This window comes from Oxyura jamaicensis, chromosome 5 (assembly GCF_011077185.1).
Source record: "Oxyura jamaicensis isolate SHBP4307 breed ruddy duck chromosome 5, BPBGC_Ojam_1.0, whole genome shotgun sequence".
NCBI lineage: Eukaryota > Metazoa > Chordata > Aves > Anseriformes > Anatidae > Oxyura > Oxyura jamaicensis.
The window spans coordinates 60,038,089-60,058,026 of NC_048897.1; the positions used below are offsets into that span (position 1 = coordinate 60,038,089).

Genomic DNA, 19,938 nt, shown 5'->3' on the forward strand with positions numbered 1-19,938 from the left:
ACAGACAGGTCCCTGTGAGCACACTCCCCTCTTTCTGAAAAGCTTTCAGCGATGAAGTTCTGCAAAGATGAGTCCTTTCTACTCCCTTCCAGAGCTTCTGCAGACGTGTGATAAAGTAGTGGCCCAAAGCACCTTACCCAGATTTCTAGAATGGATATTAAATGGCCAAAGGTAACCAATAACAGATTTTTTGAAACCTCTTCAGACTGTTGTTTAGAAATGTCTTCTCTTTCTTACAGCTGTTCAAACTGACAGCAATATTGTTTATTAAAAAAGGCATTTATTTCCCATCAAGTTCTCTACATTTTGGTCCATTTGCAGCATTCTTTATATTGGTCTGAGAGTTCTGATGCTAAATTACCATAGCAAAATCTGCAAAGCAGTCTGCAGGCGGGAATCTCAGAGAGAACCTCTCTTGGGAATGGGTGGCTCTCCAGTGGCCTTTTCTCCACTGTGTGGTTTCCTACAACAAAGGCAAGGCTGAGCCCCAATTTTTTTCATGTAAGTGGCACCTTTCTACAAGAAAAATTACAGATGAACTGTTATCACATCCTCCTGGGAGCAAAGAACTCTGTTCAGAAAGTAATGCGAAGTACCTTGCTATTCATTGACGGTATGGCTCTTCTGAACAAACACTGCCTTTCTAACCTGTGATTATATCACTTATATACAATGGTGAAAGAAACACTGAATGAGCAAAGATAGATATCAACAGATATTGGCAAAATGCTTCCTGAGCACAGACAACATTAACAAGAAGTCATGTGAAAAGCAATTTAAATGCCAATCTCAAAGTACTTGAGCTCTTACTAATTCTCTGAAGTTCACAGTGAGGAATTTATAACACTACCTAATTAGCAAAGGGATTCCTTTTTTTTTTTTTTTTTTTTTTTTTTTTTGGAAATCCATTTAAATTTAATTAAACATCCTGAAAAAATAATTTGTAGAGGACAGATATTTTAAAGTTAATGCAAAGCAACATTGATATGTACAATTTCCATCTGAGAAGTGTAAAAACCATATGACTGTAGTTCATACAGTCTCACAGCAATTTCCAAATTATAGCTCCTTATTTTAGAAGTGAAAAGACTTTATTTTCAAACCACTTGTCTATTCTCTTATGCACTGCTACCAGTATTAAAATAAAAATAAAAGGAAAGAAAATGAGAGGATTCATAGTCAACTGTTAGCCTCAGTTTCATGCGTATGAGCCTGGTATACTGATAGAAGATATATAAATCAAGTGCCTCATTTCAGTGCAACCACAGTTAAACAGAATTTGAGAAATATCTGAGTCACCAAAGTCAGTCACATCTTTCACTCTGAAAGCACTTGTGGGGCACATCTGCTGAAACAGAAGATTGCATTTTTATATAAATGCTTTTTGAAATGGGACCAGAATTCAAAGAACCCAAATCAAGCAGGGAAACAACCGAACATGAATGATTATCTTGCAGAGCCAAAAGTTTATGACAGCAAGAACCAAACGACAACTATAAACAGGCTTTCAGACAGCACCATGCGCGGCACTGAGACAGTGTAGGTGTGGCTGGTTTGTTACTTAAGAAACTTTGCAATGCTCGGTGTCATCTCAGTTTCCTGCCAGCTTTCCTGTGTTGGTGGAGTACTCTGGGCAGCAGTGCTGTGCTTAGGGACTCATGGAAAAGGTGGATCACTGCAGTCGTTATGCCCCATGAAGTGAAAGCCGTTTTACTTCTAAATCTATCAGAAGAGAGGACATGCCAGCTTCCCACACAGTGATACAGCAAGATGTTATCCTTCTCTTTGCTGCTAAGCAGCACAGTATTTCAGTTGCAAACACTCAAATAAAGAAACCAATATTGTACTTTGCTGTTTAACTCAATTTTCAAGAGAAAAAGCTTTCAATATTTGTATTTCCACAATAGGCAAACCCTCATATACCTGCCTCTGTCTGGTACCAACGACAGTCTTAATTTATTCCAGACAAATATCAACTATGTCCCCCCTTGTAAGGGTTTAGGCCTCCCCAAATTGCTGTTTTCTCTTACATTCCATGGGCACAGTCCAATATCCACAGAGTCAATTGGACTCAGTTAAGTGTGTTTTGGCTGAGGTCCTGCCTGCCCAGGTTATTTGGCATTCATTGTTAGTAAAATTACATCTCTGCTGCGACTGATGCTTGTACCCCATCTTCCCATTGCAAAATTATTCATTAATCTTTCTATACTTATTTATAGGTATCTCTCACCTTTCTCATATTGTACATTGAATTAGCTCACATTTAGTGATCACACATGGACATAGTTCACTTGATGTCCTGGTAACACATTAAACTGAGGTAACTTGTGTAGCTGAGCCTTGACTTTTTGCATGGTTGCTATGTAATTTTATCTTTTCAAAATTTTGCTTTGTTATGATCATATGTTTGTTGTGTAGGTCTAACTTTGCTTTGACCCTAGCACTCAAAAATGTCTTAGCCAAAAACAAGTAGATTTTGTCTTCAGGGACATTAATTTCCTAGTTTTTCACCAAGTACAAAAGTTTAATTTTGGTCCCCTTACTGCCTCTTAACCATTCCATTGAAACCCATATTTAAGGTAATATAGAGTATTTAAAAGTAAAGATAACTGGGAAAGTAACACTAAATCAGTCTAAGTTCTTCTAAGTGGAGTTCAGGAATGGTACAGAACAAATAGAGAAAATATCATATATGTAAATCATTTGTGAAATCGAGTTAAAATTAATGACAAACAAAATTGAGTTCCTTTTGTGGTCGATTTCCATTTAGCTGCACCCAACAATAAAATAGTTATCAAAGAAAGCTACCAATTAGATTTTAATTCAAAACATTTCCAGAAAACAGTTCCCAAATCTCAATTGATATCTCTCCAACAACCTCCTAATTGCAGCAAGTTGGTGGTAAAGAAAAAAAAAATGCTTTAAATGAAAAAGATGTATTCCGTCTGCTGGAGGATGCAGTATCCTTTTCTTAATTATTCCCAGAATTTCCCCTATGCATGAGCTTCCGCTGAAGATTATATATAGACAGATAGATGTGTATGTGTGCGTGTCTGCGTGTGTTTGCACATGGATGTATGCTGAAAGAGAAAGGAAACACAACTGTATCAAAACCTAAGAAATGTATCTAATATTCTAACGCTTTTTCATGAAATGTGCTATTGGGCAAGGGTTAAGAAGACTACTGAGTTCAGAGTTGGGGAATTTCTTTCATCTCTTTTTTTTCAAGGGGGATGTTTTATTGGAAGGAAATGTATAACCACGGAGCTTTAAGATGATCAGGAATTCAGAATTACCTGGTCTCTATAGTGTCTGCCTGAACTCAAAACCTTCCTCTCTCCCACCACAGAATAAAATGTCATCTTATTTGGCAACAGGATCAAAAGTTTTTTCTTCCTCCACTTACCTGCATGATGTAGAGACAGACCTTCACTTGATTCTGTCTTCATCTGATGTGAGACAGTACTCTTCTGAATCCACTCGGTCTAGTCCTTGCTGTTTTCCTCTGTGCATGATCGAAGCTTGTTGGCAGCCATCTACACAGTCCTAAAAAATCAAGAAAGATGACACCGTGACAACTGAAGCCTGTTCTGCATAGTAAGAATGTGACCCACATGACAGAAGATGGAACAAGTTAAAAAATATTAAGCTGTACATTTTAACAGGAAACTTTCAAGCAGATTATCACTGATGTCTTTCAGACCTTCAAAATCATCACTACTGTATCTATGAAACAGTAGAGATACCCAAACATCTTCCATGTTGAAAGCCCCAAGCACTTTCTTTTCATTTCAGGTCAATGCGCAACATGCAGCTGCTTACCTTCAGCTTTCCTGTTTGGAAACCCTCTCAAAATCCTCTAAGATATGAACCTTTCTGAACCCGATTATGAAACATCATCTGCCAAATGTGGTTATACTGCATATTCCACACTCTGTAGTATACTTTCACTTGAGCTACCAGAGAAGAGGGATAAGCAAACTGAAGATGAGGTAAAGGCTGTAAGAGGACAGTACTGAGCATCCTTTGCAAGGAAGGACCAGAAGTAGAAATTAGTATGCAAGGAACATAACAGACATTTATTAGGTGGTAGAATTCTAAAAGCAGTTTGTTTTACACTATTCATGAATGCTTTTAAACAATATCAGGCAATGTACCTCCTGGCATTCCTCTCACTTAAGACTGGTTCCATTTATGTTCTCAGCAGCTATAGTTTCGGGGAGACCAAGGCTACTGTAGTGGTCCTAAAGAGAATGATCTGGTGTTGCAGAGGCTGAACTGACCTTAGCACTCAGAATAAATGAGAAAAAAATGGCTGTGCAGATGCCCCTAGCTCTTTGGGCCAAGACCACACAAACAGAGGCTTACACCTGGTGTACATGTGGGTTTAAAGGGTGCTAATATGATCAGATCTTAAACAACATATCTAAAAGAGCACCTGAGGGAAGTTTGAGCCACTATACATTAGTAGATGGAAGAATTATCTGAGAAGTATAGCATTAAATAGATGTACTTTGGGCATGTTGCCTTTACAACAATATACCTGCTGTACTTGTGTCATAAATTTAATCAGTATGAAAATGTCATGGTTTTCTCCAAAAAGCATTCACAGAGAATCTGGCACCTTCAGTACACATTATATTAACTCAGATTCAGTATAAATGTGTGTGCCAATGAGAGACCATCTTTGTTTTCTTACTTTGTTTTGCCAATTTATTTTTATTTTTCATAATTAGGAAATGCCTCTTTAGTCATGCAAAAAAGCAATTATGTGAAAGAACCTTTTTTTTTCCTTTTGTATTTGCTTTCAGAAAAAAAAAATCAAGAGAGGAGATCTACAGTTTCTAGCAGAGTAATGGAAGAGAATCAAATGATGTGAGCACATTCTCCAGCACAACAGATTCAGTCATTGTATCCGCTCAAAGAAGTTGTAATGCTCTTTTATGTTATGCTCTGCCTCCCTGATTTCCTGCATCTTTTCCTTGTTTAGGTTTGTCCACAGAAGAGTGCAGATGAATTCTCTTCCATGTAAAGTTCAGATAAACAAGTAGCAAAGCAGCGAAGTTTGTCTCTGCCTTGCAACATCTGCAAAAGCTGCTTTAACAAGGGATACTACTTCATCCCATTCTACAGGTAAGGTCAGCAGTTAAAGTCCTGGGTTATTTCAGTTCAGATGTTACAGTCAGAACTGCCTTTGGTTTATCAGTAAATGTGATAGACAAGGAGTCAAAGAAACACTTGAGGCCTGCTCAGGACAGAAGGCTGTTACTTCTCAGCGGAAACAAAAGTATCTGCTATTGTCACAGGCACACACAAACCAAATGAGAGGTGGAGCTCTCTCTAGCAAATACTTTTCATCTTTCGTCAGAGAAGTGTGGGCTGAGTAATTGCTCTGACAAAGACCAGCATCTCTAAGATCAAGATTACAACACATACCAACAGGCGAGAGAGGGAAATATCACAGCTAAAGACCAAAAAATAAAAAAAAAATAAAAAAAATAAAAAAATCACTTGTAGCTCTGATTATCAGCCAGCTAGAGAACTACTCCCTGGAAAGCTGCTGAGGGGCACTGTCCCACCCCCATACTATTACATTATATCTACAAGAAAGACACGGAAGTCACACACCAGTACCCACAGACACACACATATGCTGACTTCATTAAAATCATATTGTGCTTTTTGCTGTCAGTTTTTTAACTGTAGGAAAGTGTCCTCTCCCGGATGTTTTCTCCCCCCATTTCCCTTTTTAAGATGCTTAGGACTCTGCCTCCTTCTTCCTGTGGGTAATTGAAAAAAAAAAGAAACAACCACAAAAAAGGTCATCGTTCAATCTCTGCTTTGTCTCCTACTATAATAAAATGATCTTCTTTTATATCACACTTTTATATACTTGACAACTATGCCTGACAGTTAGTAATAAAACTCAAGTTATAATCTGCTTTCAGTTAGAAGAGTCATCTTGAAACCCTTTGGTATTCTTGTCAAAAATAATAATTGCTCATTGTCAACATTAACCCCCTTGAGTCTGCAGATCCATCATTCCCATTGCTCAACGTAACCACCATTACTGCCTACAAAAGTCTGCTGCTGAGGTAATGGATGGAACGTCGTTGCTGCTATATCTTACTAGATGCTCTTTCAATAATACTAATGGTTCAAAACAAGTTCATGAAAACCTTTTGTTGCAATAAGAAGGCGGTCTTGACTAAATTAAAACAATTCACTAAAGCCTGTTTTGGTTAATAAATGCCAAATGCACCTTTAATAAAAGAAAACTATACATTTTTTAATGTTTTTAACCATAAAGTCAAATTTGAATGCTGCACCACGTACATGATTTAGGGCCAATGGGAGAATGGTTGAGATAATCTTTCACAAACTTTTCCATAGAACTTTCCTTGGCCAAAACATCTTAGGTGGTAATTTCTTCAGCTAGGTGTTGTAGGATATCTGTGCTACATGCAGAAAATTGGAGACATGATGGAAAAGTCTAGTTTGCCTTCATAAGATAATTTTTTGGAAAAACAAAACAAAACAAAACAAAACAAAAACTTCTCAATTAAAAATGAATTAACTAAGCAGTTAGAAATCTAGCTAGATCTCCATTTGGATAGGCAAGAAAATACAATACGCTTTAAGGTGGAAATTCTGGCACCATTTAAAAAAAAAAAAACAACAAACAACAAAAAACAAATGTTATGAATGCTATCTTCACAGAACAACCCCAAAAGATAGTAATTCCATAAAAGAAAATCAAACAGGCAAAGCTATAAAAGGCCCTCACCAAATTTCAGTCCAACAATTACAGTACAATTAATTTGCTTCCTCGTGACTCCATTTCCTTTATACTGGGTAAACTGAAGGGAAAAGTTAGCTGCTGCTACCCATGCACTTTCATTAGGACCCAAGAAGCAGCTGACTATAGGAAATATATTTTTCTTAGAATCATTTGAGGCTTCATGATTTGTCTTGCTACCTATTTCAAACACATCTTCTAGTGTACAGTTACTAGTCATATTTATGGCACTAAGTATAAAAACAGCTATCAGGGCTGGGGAACGCTGGAATGGGTTACTTAGTGACTAGGTAGAATCATTCTTGTCCAAATGTTTCTGTGCAAAGGCTGGGCAAATAATAAACACAGAGAGTTGAGCTGCATGTGAACCTACTTCAGTGAGTTGGACTAAGATTTCTTCTGGTCTCTAAGATTTCAGTACTTCTGTGGTTATTGCTGAAACCCATATTGCTCCTGTCTCTCCCCAAAGCCAGGTTCAGGTGGCCACGCTGCCATTAATAAAGATTGCACATATTCACTGATGTAATACAGATGTTTGTCTCATTATACTTTCAGCAAATGAGCTGCAGGAGTGTCAAAATATTGAAAAAGTATTCAGTACACAACATCTTCAAAAGGACTAGGTTCAGCTACAGCTCTTAGAAGAGCTCTCTGAACTTGAGCTGACACACAAATATAAACACAATGTGTGTTAAAACTGAATATTATGTTATGTCATGTGAACTAACAATTTTACTACAGGCATCTTCAAGCAGCTTCAGGTATCTCTGTGCTTCTACCTCCTGCTATGACATCATATCACTCTTCTGTGAATTGGCAATTGTAATGAAATCCTCCAGAGATGAACAAATAATGTGAACCAACCTCCCAAAATACCAAATGGAAAATTCTGAATGAATTAATATTTAATCATATTTACCTACGTGAATGTCAAAAACGTATACGTGTAAATACCTACAAAACAACATTGATGTTAGTCACTGAGCACATAACTCTTCCATTAGTCTTACTGGCTTTGAGTAAGAAAGAGAATGAAAGTTAAAAGTTAATGTTGGTTTTGGATCACCAGGAGATGAACTGTAACTCTTTTGAACAGTATAAATCATTTCCCAACTTTGCCTAATTATGCTAATGCCTCCAAGGAAATGTGAAGCTCAGTCCATCTGTCAGTCAGAATATTCTGAATCCGCACCATTTGCTCCTTTTTAATGGTTTCATATATCCTGTTTTCTATATCCTGTTAGGAATGTATGCATTTCTGCATTGTTCAGCCTTCTCTTTGGGTAAATGTAACACTGTAGGACAATGTAAGATTCTTTGTGCAAGATATTACAACGCATATGGTAACATATAATATTAATTCTAACTGTGGTTATAATTCCACACTGTAATTAGACTAAAAATATATGTGCTTAGCACAAAAGTGTGAGATTCATAATGGATATCACAATACTCTTCAATTGTTACTGACCCTCAATATGAGAATTTGATTGGGATTAACATGTGAAATTAAATGCTCTGTGTATAATGCTACCAGTGGCACACATGGTGTTACAAAAGATCATATTAGGCTTGCATTTTTCCAACTGGAGAAGTGTCAGAGCAGTGAAAAACACAGTAATTTTTGTTGATGACAAACAGTAATCCAAAACTGACGACATCTTAAATGTATCAACAGTTGTTAAAGATGCAGTTTGAGCTTTTATTCTATAGTAGGGAGATTTTCTTTTATGTCCAAATATGATGCATCAATTGCAACTACTGTGAGCAAAACAAGGTACAGAGTCACACGGTAGCTGCGCATGCTTTCTCACCTTGCGGGTATGAAGCAGTGCTGGTCCTGATGCTAATAGAAAACTCAACACACAGTACTGCTTATACTAAAAAAATCCTGCGTGTTCAGTGAACACTGTAGTGTGGACAAAAACCTGTCTAACACAGCCAGCTGTACTTGTTTTTTGTGGCCCATCTGACTCATTCCTGTTTGGTTAGAATAAAGGGAGCGATAATCTGCGATTGTCCTTCACATGCTTCAGAAGCTTTTAGGCTTCCAAGTAAGATGTATCATTTTAGTGCTCAATAGATTGTCCAAAAGACTGTGAGTGCACATTGCTATAATTAAATCACTCTTACACAACGAGTACAGAAATACCATAATATCATCCTTGGGCAAAACAGATTTCCCAAAGCACAATGTTCTCTAATTTGTTGGATGGGGAAAATAATAATTCTGTGAATGCTAACAGCTAATACTACGATTTGCAAACATTTCGGTCCTCCTGCCTCTGCTATTCTGGGCAAGCAGAGGATTTTTAAGCATTGTAACTCAAAAGCAGTGTTGGCTGTGGGTGGGATTATTGGGAAACTATTGGCATTATATTGCTTGTAAGGGAAAGGCTGCTGCAGCCCTCACCTCACTTTCTATACCTGTGCAGTTTTCTCTCTTCTGTAAAAAAAAAAGAAACTCGTTGGGATTGCCCTCCCACTTGAAGGTTCTGTGGCTGTGATCCTGCTACCTGCTAACAGCAGGCAGGCCTTTACACTTGACATGCATCAGTTTTGGTTATTTAAAGATCTTGTTAGCATGAATTAAGAGTTTGACAGGGCAGCTGATCTGCAGATTGACTTCCAGGTATGATTAGCTCATGAACCAATGACAGTCAGGAGACCTGCTGCCCTGGATATGAGTAGTGGCTTTATTTTATGTCTATTTTGTGCTATATAAAATGCCAGGATTCTAGCTTAAAGGACTGAGCTAAAGCACTGACTTAAGTTTTAAGGAAGCCAGAAACCTTTACGTACAGATATGTGTAAAGCTCTTTGCACTGTTTGGAAATACAGAGTAGGTTTAGCTGTACACGAATACATAACCAGAGTTTCCCTCTTCCTTTTTGTGAGGTACTTGCCTGTAAAAATAACAACTGGAGGCTGTCTTTCACTGGCTGGGGTTCACCACTACTCTGATGAACTACATGACCAGCTGTTCAACAGGTACATGCCTATGTTACTCCAGCTACTTCCTCAATACCTCTTCCAAGGCATCAGTGCAATGTAGTGAAATATGTAATTACAAAGTACCACTCTGTCTAAGGTCAATTTCCAGGCCTTAGGGAGTTCTGTATAAGGTCAGTTACAGATTTTGAGGACGTGAAATAGTTATCTTATTAATCTTGCTTTCATATTCCAAACATCACAAAAAAGGCTGTTGCAGCTGCCAAATACGTGTAAATTTAGGTGGGCTAAATTAATGGTTTTAATGTAGTGTTTTTTTTTTTTTTTTTTTTTTTTTTCCTTAATTTTCTGTTTGCTTAGAAGTGGACAGACTAGACACTGTCTTCAGGAGTGTCAGAATCACAAAATAGCCTGGAAAACATCAAGACTTGTACTGAGTCTAGCCAAAGGCAAAGTGCCCCAAAAAGAAACTCAAAGAAAGCTGTATTCAGCTACAAAAACACATTCAATCCACTTCACAGAGCATTTAGTGTTGATTTAGTTAGTGCAAATGTGATATTTGCGTCAAATTCTTGTATCTTTAGAGCAGGTAAGAAAAAGGTCAGCCAGGCAGGATTCCCTTACATTTTTTTTTCCTAAGGAGGACTGCATGTACACTATTTTTTGTGGAAATATCAGGAAAAAATGAAGTTAGATGCTGAAATGATATACAGAATACCAAGATAAATCTGTACTTGCCTTAGCAATAAATGACTTCAAGTTATTGCATCAACTTACTGCAATTCCAGAAAGAGTCCATATTACCATATGTCTGGAGCTTTCTCTTGAGTTCTGAACCAAGATCCCACCAAACCTTAAGATCTCGTGCTCTCCAACCTGTACTGCTTGTGAACGAGATCTTTCTTATGTTGTTGTTCCTGCTGTTGTTGTGTGCTGACTGCACAGCCCCCTTCCCTTCCCCCCCATCATGAAAGGTTTTCATCTTCATCTAGGTGAAGGCAAGGGAACTGTTTGCATTTAACCTGTGCTGAACTTTAATAAAGAGCAAGGTTTGTGAGATGTTCTACATTTTTGCTTTATTCACTAATTATTCTTCCATTTACTTCTAAATACGTAAAGAATTTCTTTGGGGACAGTCTTAAACATAAGCTTAAGGCTTATTATATCTCCTTTCTCTTTTTTGCATTACTGAGAAGTGAGATTGGATGGGCACTGAATTATACAGAAACATTCATTATTCTCATAATGATACCTTTGCAGCTAGCCTCTGCAGAAAGATTTAGAAATGCTTAATTTTTCAAAGTGGCTTAAAATGGGAGCCCACCAGGCCAAGTAAAAGACTTACTTGTTGCCTACTTGGTGCTATGTTAATCTAACAGGCATGTGATAAAATATATATATATATATATTTTTTTTTTTAAAAAAAAGGCCTACAAATATTTTGACTATAGGGGAAAACAGGGATTTCTCTGCATCTCTTTCTGTCTAGCTAGATAGAGGGAGGCTGGGATGGAAAAAAAAAAAAAAAAAGAATTGGTATTGGCCATGCTCTCCAGCAGGCTGAGATCATATCTTATGCAGCTAATACCTGACCTTCCAGTGTGTATATGTATATGAGGAGGAGCCAAAAAAACACCAAGACACCAATAACATGAATTTGACACAAACATTGCCAACACATATTTGCTACACTTGGCACTCCCTAAGGATGCTCCCTGATTCCACATTTGCTTCTACAGCTATCAGTTCTGGCCCAAAATTAATACACACTGAAAGGTTTTATAAATAATACAGATATATTTTTAACAAAAATATTCATGGTGTCAGAGTAATTCTTGTTAGCCATACAAAGTGCATGATTCCAATGGCATTTAGAGGAATTATTAAAATATTTTGACTTTGGTGATATTTGAGCGTTTCACATTTGCCTGCTGATTTTAAACTTCATCTATAACCACCGACAACACTTCAGGTTATTGCAAGAACCACTTTGTAACAGGCAGGTCTGTCACTCACCAGGGTGCTGATTTTAGGTGTTTTATTACTTCACCTTACGTCTGTGACAAAAATCTTGGACACATGGGTTCAGTAGAAATAGTATCTGTGTAGTAATGGAAAAAAGTCTTTCTTACTAAGGAATTTCTTATCTGAATAGTGCCATAATGGAATTACCAATCTTCCTATTTCCAAAATGTTACTTTATAATCTTTGCAGTGCTGTGTTTTCTTATTTAATTTCCACCGCCCAATTAACGGCAAGCTGTCGACACATAGTTTATTGCACGACAGAACTACCTACATATATATGAAGAGTTTTCAGAACTTCAGATCACTGAGGAGAATCACGTCTACTCACAAAAGCTGGTGGTAGCACTTAGACATAAAAACACATGGGACTCAGATGAGGGTTTTTTTTGGTTTGTTTGTTTTTCCCTTGCTGAGTTACCATGCAGTAACTAAGAGCAATGAACTTTCATGACCCTCATCAAGAAAGTTTAAACTAAAGCATATTACCTGTTTTTTCTTTACTACAAACTCAAAGTATGCAGCCTACTACAAGATACCTAGTTGAACTGCAGTATCTTGGAGTATCGCCCCTGTATTATTTAAGCAACCTGGAGGTTACGGGTAGTCATAAAGGTTTATAACAGAACTCATGAAAATATTTAATTAAACTATTTTTTATGTATCAATCAAATAGTCTTAAATTAAAAATATTTTTTGCAAAAACATTCATCAAAGACAATTTTCTCAAAACTATCCACCCAGACCTGGGTAATGTTCAGCAAACAAATATTTCTTTATTATGACCATCCTCCCCTAAGATTTTGGGGAATTCTTTTCAAGCAAAATGACAACCAAATCAGTTCTTACTTTTCTACTACAGCTTCACAGGAAGAGGATGTTCCCAGTCTAATTTAGCTCATTCATCCTAGAAAGGCAGTAGCCAACTACATACCCTTTCAATTTTGTCTTTCACAGCTCTTATATTAAGGCAGAGAGCTAGATATAACTCTAGCTGTTACCAAGCTTTTCTCTAATTGTGGCTGGAAGAGAACCTAGCTTGTGTTTTTGAAGGGTGTTAGAGCAGGTGATCATACAGCATGAGGTCAGATCTCTAGCTAGCATTAACTAATAACAATTCTGCTCAAGTCCCTGCTGCTGTGTTGATCCAGGATGTCTGAGGCCTCCACCTAGTAATAAGAAAGATGTTTTCCAATCTCTGCCAATACTGGGCAACTCTTTCCTGAAACTTAGAACCAGAAATAGCTGTGGTAACTTGGATTCCACTTTGTGATAACTGTTGGCACATGTCAACTTTCTAATGGCAACTGCTGTATGTAGAAATGGCCCTGAGGAGCTTCAAGCAGCCAGAGAAAATAACTTTTTTTTTCCATGGCAGAGAAAGAAAGAAGCACCATCAGCACAGTCTGCTCATGCTGCTGCTGTTTCTGATGCTGACACTTTTGATGTCCTAAAAGCTGTTGCCATTGCATCCTTCTCTGTTGATGCCACTGCACATCCTTGGGATGTGAGCCAAAGAGCACTTTCTTTGTAGTCTCCTGCCAAGATGTGGAGAAAGATAATTTTAACCCCCTATACTCTCTGAAAATACAGAACCACTGGCTCAGGCTGAGAAGAAATTTCTGTAGAACTCGCAACAGGCAAGGAGAGCACTGATAAAAACATCATGGGAAAGGTAGTAAGATTAATTTAGCTGAAAAGCTCTTATTCTGTAGTGGAAAAAAACCAAAACATTACTTTTTCAATTAAGCTGCTGAACGTGTTATCACATCTCTTTAAAATACTTTCACTTCTTTGTTGCATGCCTGGCTTCCTGCCTTACAAATTACTATTGCATATTCACCTGCTTAAGCTAGACATAACAGTAATTTCCACATTATATATATATATATATTTTTTTTTTTGTAGAAAGTAAGTTGAGGAAGTTAGGGTTTTGGCTTTGTGAAACCTCATTGGCAGGATTTATTTATTTTTTATTATTTATTTTTCAAGCCAAAATCAAACATGGTATTTATGTTCAGGTGCTCGTTCTGACTGATTCATTGAAACTGGGACTAGGGGGTTTTGGTGGAATGTTCCACTTCTGACTCATCTCTAATTTTTCTCAGTACAGTCTGAACTTGTGCATCTTTCAGCCTCTCTCCATATTCTAACCCCATTCATTTATGGCCAAATTCTTTTACCCTGTCAGCAGTATAACACTTATACTGACTGCCAAAGCGCTATTTATTGAACATTGTACTATTTAATGGAAGTGTGGTTGTTTGATTCTCAGGCTGCTACATGTAAAAATCAAACACATTTTAAAATTATATTTGTTTGGACAGGTTTATAAAACACAAAAGCCAGAAACGTGGTGATTTTTAAAAGTCTAAAAGTAGCAGTAAAGGTTGGAAAAGGTTTGTAAGGATCTGGCATGGAAAAAGATGAGCAAATAAAGGTCAAGCCCATTGCCAGAAACAACGGCAACAGTAATTTTAGAAAATCCTTTGTTCCATACTCTGTTGACTATTCTACCAGCACCACTATCCTTAAGTGAGAGTACCACTTTCCTTCTTTCTTCCTTTCTTCCTTCCTTCCTTTCTTTCTTTTTCTCTGTCTCTCTCTTCCTTTTTCCCTTGTTATCTTCCTTAAGGATTTAAATGAATCTCAATAATCTTAATATTTTCTAAGTTTAAAAAGTATCTGGTGATAACACAAGGAGACATAATATTTTCAAGATCTTATTTTCCCAATTGGGGACTTTGGAGGCAAACTGACTAGGCTTCGAGTTTGCTTGAAGGGCTTGAAGTGGAAACAGCATATCTGCACTCACACAGCTCTTCCATCTGCTTTGAAATTTCTTTTTTAAGTTTAGCTATCTTATCATGTTAAGTGAATGGCTCACAAAAATTCTCCTAAAAGGTTTAGTGGCCAAACATAGTAACATAGCAATTCAGTTAAAATCTTTTTTTTTTTTTTTTTTTGGTTCCTTTTTAATCTCTTAAACCATATGAAGCAATTGTTTATAATATAAAGCAAGCAAAACAGTTTTGAAACACTGAAAGCCTTATAGTTTGCTTCTCGTTATACTGGTCAGTAAAAGTCAAGGTGAAATTAATGTATCTGTCAGAGAGGAAGAATTTCTAAATTGCTGTTCTTTATCAGTGCATAATTTTATTCATCACAAAACAAAATGCAGTAAATATTCTTTTGGCTGACATGTCTTCAGGCAAACTCTTAAAACACTACTTTGGAAACACAGTACACTGGCCTTTGAATACCAGCAGAGAAATTTGAAATCACTGGAATTCATGGAAAGAGCAGCATTTGGTCTGAATTACATCTCTACTAAGATTGAAATACTGAGGAAAAAGTACTTTAAAAACTCAGTTATTTTAATTATTGAAAAAATCTACTGAAAGCACACTGAACAGATACTTTGAATATGTAATGGAACTTAATGCCCCAAATAAAAAAAGGAAGGCACTGGGGCTGTTAACATCAAAGCTCATACTCACAGTCTAGGCCTTGCAACTGATAAGCTCCTTCTGGATAAAAAAAAGTAAAATTAAATTACAAATAAAGACTGGAAAAATCTCCATATTTCAGCATCATTTGAGTAAAACTGACATGATAAAAGCCAATATGTGAAGAAAGAAAAGGCAAAGTGGGGTCATTTTCCAGCTCCCAGCAATACTGGATGTATCATAAAAAGTCTTAAGTAATGAACTTCATTGAAAAGTAAATTCATTAAAGTAAAAGCCACACAGTAAACTCTGGCATGCTAGAGCAAAGAAAGTCCTCTTTAGGTGCTGCACTACTGTCTTGAAGCATGTTCAAACCAATTGTGAGACTCGGTCAACTTGCTGCTGGATGCGTATGAAACCTTAAAATCGAATGCATTTGGCACACATTCTATGTAGAAGGCAAAAGACATTTACCAAGACAACTGTCAATTCAACAGTCCAGATTTAAAGCACAGCAACCTTAATCACATGGAAATAGCTGTAAGAAAATTTAGCACTGAAAAATATGTTTTTCTAAGTATTCCTTGGAAATAATTTAAACAATGAAAAATAGATCAGTCTGAGACACATATTAAGCAACTAAAACTTCTGCCAAAGTAGTTAAAATATTTCAACTACATATGCCACCGTTTACGCACAAAATGAACAAATCCCAAGGTAAAAAAAGGTATCTCTAAAATGTATTGTCAAAGAACCATGCGGTCTTTCAGGGGGCAGGATCTGAAGAATCCCAATAAGAAGTCATGAATACACAACTTCCTTGATCCCTGAACAACCAAAAGTCAAGCTGAGTGCATGGCCACGGTCTCCTGTCAACTATGCCCAAGATCCATTTCCCGTCTGCATATCCAGAAAATATTCTTCTATATTTCTTGCTGTAAGGCACACAGATCATAATGTTTTTCCACAGTTCTAGTTACCAGAAAAATGTTCCAGTTATCATTTTTAATTACTGATTATCTGTGATAATTTATCTGTAGTTGTGTGATAGAACCGTGTAGCGTGAGGAATGCAACTGTTTACAAGCTATGTTTAAGTGATATTTCATTGCCCAAGTGATATTTCATTCTCCATCATTTTGTGGAGACCTATGGTTTTCTGAGTAGAAACGCACAGCCTTGACAGTAGTCTTTTCTTCTTTCTTACAAGATATGTTTTGATCTTAAAATCAAAAATATTTTACCCATCAGCTCATCTTTCTGAGGACAAACGCAGAATATTTCTGATATTGGCTGAAAATACAGCTCTCTTTATTTCAGTACAAGTTTTGCCAAAGACTTTAGTAGCATTGTGAAAGCGATGAAACAAACTCCCTATATTTTAAATGAACTGCTGGAGGGATATATCTTTTTTGTTTGTTTGTTTGTTTTTGTTTTTTAATATATATATAAAAAGAAAGCACAGTCAATTTTTAGTCCAGTCAATTCTCATTACTGATTCAACAACAGTTTAAACAGTTTAAACAGTTTATTATATCTATGTCTCAAAGCTTGTGCCAATTTTCTGTGGGCTCGCAATTGTGTTTCCCGTATCTTAAAACCACTTTTCAAAGTCTTTGTGTTCTCTCATGCTTTGTGAGAGATCTTGTGAATCTGAGAGAAAATGATGATTTTTCACAAGGTATAGTAAAATACAAAAAATACATTGGGAAAGAGAAAATTTTAAAAATAGTAATTTGAGTACACATTTTTTTTCAGGTAGATTTTTTCTTTTTGAAGGAGAAAAACAAAGCATGTGGTTTCTACTCCTTTCTAAATTTGTTTTCTTAATGTACCATAAATCTTTCCTATTCACTAATACGTAAGTATGGTTGAAAGCTGAGATCTTTAATATTTTTGCCAATTGGTGCCTGAAATTTTTTTGATGATCAGGATCTGCTCCAGCTTCCTTTAACTTCACAGACAGCTGGACTGCATTCTAAATATACAATATATAAAACAGAATATCATTTGAGGTATAAATGTTTGTGATTTAGGTATACATAAATTTAGGTGTAAATAAATGTATAAATTAGGTATTAGAAAACAATTCCAGCTTGTAATAACTCAGATAACTAAATATGCCATAGAACAGATGTGTGCACTACGTGCAATAAACCAGACACGCACCACACAGACAGGTGGACATGCATGGTGTAGTAACACTGGTGAGTAGGGAAGACAGCCATCCCTAAGACTTCTGTAACAACTGCGCATACCAGACTTTCAAAAGATCCCATACATTTACAGAGGCAATAGTGGCAACAAAGCACCAATATCTAGAGTGCTGTAAACGTGAAAATTAGCAGGGCCTAGTGCTCTGGCACCTTTCTCCTCAGTCTCCTCCTGAGACACCTTCCTCTACAGTGCCACTGCTCTGGATTATGTTAGCTGAGCACAGGACACCTGATGATACTTAGAAAAACCCTAAGCAGGGTGGTTAACAATTTCATCTTTGCCAGCGATTTCACTTCTCTTGTAGAGCCAGTCTGGATTAAGAAAATCAACAGTATCACAGAGCTACAGAGGGTAAGTAATATAAAAATTGTATAATTAAAGTATAACAAAAGATGCTAACATGCTGTGTAAGCATTGTTCCTGACTCTAGTTATTCCAATTATTTTTTTGTTTTCCCCTTAAATGAGGAAGATAACTCAAACACTGAGATACCTATTTACATTTTAGAACAAACAGTTTAAAAAGTATTATACACAGATGTCTAAATATTTTGAAAGTATCTGTTTATTGAAGCAACATGAAACTACCTGTTTAAATTTGGAGAATTTTATTTAAAATCTGCATGTGGAACTGAAATTGCTTGTTAGTTGATACACTGTGGCAAATGAGGCTTATTTCCAGAGTATAAGAAGCGCTTAGTTTTCTGGCTGAATTGGGAAAAGCAATACATTTGAATTTTCATTAGACTGCTCCATTTTTACGAAAATGATTCATTGTATAAAAACAGTAGTAAGTGGCTTACTCTCTGTCTTTGTCAACAGACAACTGGCAAATTGCTGGCTGCATAATATTTCTGTTAGACTACTTGTGTATGGAAATCTGACTGCTTTGCAAGCAATTTAATCAACAGTGTAAATAACCTGTGTAAGATAACCAACAGTGTAAATGCCTTTAAATAATCAAGGCTCTTTAATGTACATAAAATAGGCTTTTGTACCTACAATAGACTTGATCTTTATAACCATGGTTCTTTCTTACCTATTATGCCACATTGTGCTCTATGGTAATCAATGCATATAGAAGCTTGCTTCTCAAACCTACTCTTTAGTAGGTGTAATTTTTCACCCACAGGGAATTGTGTCCACAGTTTCACACTACTAAATTCCCAGGAAAAATAAGATAGGATTACAGATGTAAAACCTGGAAGCTCGCACTGAAAATTGAATTGTGATGCATAAATAAAAGTCCATTTACGACAACAACAACAAAAAAATCAGTTAATTTGCTAATGCTCTTGGTAGACATATCCTTATTTTTAGGCAATGAAATTTCTCTGGGTTTTATAATGTGAAATAAGTTTGGTAACATCAAAATTCAGATGTTTTATGCAGCATAATGTACTTCCAGTTTTTCCCATGTTAATATGGCTATCAGAAAAGAAGTACTGAATATGTGCATGATTTACTTAATTATACAAACACGGGAGTATTTCGCTATGTTCCCTGCCAAATGACATCAAACAGCAAGAGGAAAAAGAACTGAAAGACTAGCAGGCAGGTAGAAGAAAGACCTTAAAATATGGTTTTAACATTAAAACTATGGCCAGGGAGCAAATGAAAGTGGGTGCAAACATAACTGATGCCCACATAGAGGTTTCTTTAGACTGTCAAAATAATATAAAATTTGAGAATTAATCTCATTTTGCTTTAAAGCATCCTTAGCTATATCATTTGATTATGTTTTTATCATATGCATTTTTAAAAATTTGTTTTAAAATCTAAGAAAAAAGTATTTTCAGCTTTTGATTACTTTTTTAACATGACAGAAGTTGTACGCCAGGATAACCTAACTCAGTCAGAAGCAGCTTTTACTAAAAAGAAAATGATCAAAGTTGGATAGGTTTAAAAGAAAATGCATTCAAGGAAATGAACCTCAGTTTTAGGCAGAGAAAGCTAAAAAATAAAATAAATCATTAGATTCATTACAAGTAAATAAGTTACATGAGATAAAAAATGTTAACTAAACTGCTTGGCTTCCTAATGTACAATATGATCAAGCACATACTTTGTTCAATGTGTGGAAAACACTACTTAACCTGTAACCAACTTATTTTTGATACCTTTTGATTTTATCTACACCACACTTTTATTCATGAGCACCTGCCAGCAGATAGTTTTGTGCCAAAGTCATAAAGTTAGCCAGACATAAGTTAGATTTAAAATTTGTGGTGAAACTGTAATTCTCTCAAAGGCAGTGTTTTGGAAATGGATGATCATTAAAGAAACTGAATAGCTAGAGCATCCCATTGCATTTTCATCTTTGCATTTTCAGTGTGTTTTGGTGTCTTCTCCCCTCCAAAAAACAAAACAAAACAGAAAAAAAAAAAAACCAAACAAAAGACTAAACCAAACCAAACCAAACAACCCCCCCAACAACAAACGAACAAACAAACAAACCCCACAAAACTAAACAACCACAAGAAAGAGGAAGGCCCAAAA

General features: G+C 36.3%; 1 long non-coding RNA gene across 1 annotated transcript in view; it reads right to left on the bottom strand.

Annotated features, from left to right (window-relative positions):
• Window positions 1–263: 263 nt before the first annotated feature.
• Window positions 264–19,938, bottom strand: part of LOC118168368 — a 94,069-nt gene continuing 74,394 nt past the window's right edge. The window contains exons 3-4 of the long non-coding RNA XR_004751514.1: window positions 3,407–3,546; window positions 264–3,080 (exon numbers count right to left, since the gene is read on the bottom strand). This is a non-coding gene — a long non-coding RNA (uncharacterized LOC118168368). The remainder of the gene's footprint in view (window positions 3,081–3,406; window positions 3,547–19,938) is intronic.